The sequence below is a fragment of the Bidens hawaiensis genome, unplaced genomic scaffold (genome assembly GCF_021521415.1).
Source record: "Bidens hawaiensis isolate Kalapana, Puna unplaced genomic scaffold, B.hawaiensis_p1.1 tig00000369_1, whole genome shotgun sequence".
NCBI classification, from domain to species: Eukaryota; Viridiplantae; Streptophyta; class Magnoliopsida; order Asterales; family Asteraceae; genus Bidens; species Bidens hawaiensis.
In genome coordinates, this window is record NW_027491028.1 from 3,455,246 (window position 1) to 3,456,749 (window position 1,504).

The following is a 1,504-nucleotide window of genomic DNA, read 5'->3' on the forward strand; positions in this document are numbered from 1 at the left end:
AGTCATTTGTATGGTAGTTTCGTTTATTTAGATGTTTTGTAATAAGCCAGGTCGGATCGTTTGAGCTACTTAAATATTTCCCTTCCATACCCTTACACCTGGCCCCGTTACAACCCTTTTAAGACCTCTTGATTTACATTGGTGTCAAAGCAGTTTTATGTATGAATACTTGCTTATGAGTGATATTGAGAGCAGAGTGATACTGGCACATCTTTTGCTAGTCCATATATTAAATCGAGAGGAGAGATGTTATATTACGAGTGGTATGAGCATGTGTGCCTTAACCGGAAACAAAGTACACTTGTCTGGGCGGCTCTATTGTTTTATTATAGCACTTAACCTTATTTGTGGGATGTCAATCTATAAAAGTGTCAGTCTGGAAAACTGGGTATGAACTTAAACCTTACTAGTACTAATGGCGATAATCTACATACCTATAATGGAGGTTGATGTTTGCTTTAGAGTTTTGCTTGAGGGCAAGAAAAAGATAAGTGTGGGGATGTGATGGTCGGTTAATTTGTATATGTTTTAGTTTGTTTATTGTTTAGTTTTAACTGTTTATTCTAGAACTTTCGATACTTCATACATGTATTACTGGATTTCAGGTCACAGATGTTAAAGTGCATAATTTGGACTTGTGGTGACATGGTATGAAGACCCGGGATGTCCAGCACGTGAAACGAGACAAAGTATGAAGTTTGCTGATGACACGGCCCATCGCGATACACGATGGGCATGCTGAAGGCCTATAGCGTATCGCTATGGGTTTAAAATGTTCGTTGACTTTCTTGGTCCATCGCGATACGCGATGGACCATTGAAGACCCCGTCGCGTATCGCGATGGGGTGCTCAGATGGGAAATTTAGGGTTAAATAATATTTTTCATGCTAGAGAACCCTAACTCCGTTTTTGAAAAAGAGAGGCAACTTCCAGCAGTTCCTATAGGCGATTCCACCATTGTAGCTTGTGTCAAGACCATATCTATGATCCATATCATCTATATTGACGATTTGATGATGTCGCGGCTTGGCTAATCTCCTAGAATCGCACCCGGGATGTATAGTTTGTAACCTTTTACAATTTTCTCATGTGATTAAGAATACTTGTGTATTGTTATTGATGATTGATATATGATTATTGATGTTTGGTATTTTTGTGTGTTCGGTCGGTTTAGGTTTACGTTGGTCTGAACGATCTGTTACCAGTTGCTAGATAATTAGTCATATAACTGTTTGGTTAGATTGAATACGATAAAACATACAATTACCCTTAACTGAGTCACACTGGCAAGGACTGTTTGATAACCAGTGTTGTGTGTAAAGTAATTGTTGATGTCTAAGGTTTTGTCTGATTGATCAGTTTTCAGTTAATTGTTAATAATTAATCGGTTAGGTTGCATGAGATACTGTTGGTTGCTTACTTGAATTCTCGGGTATGATTTGCTTTGTTAACTGTTTGAAATTCGTTTACTTGTTCATTGCTTAGTTCTCTAAACTCACTTTAA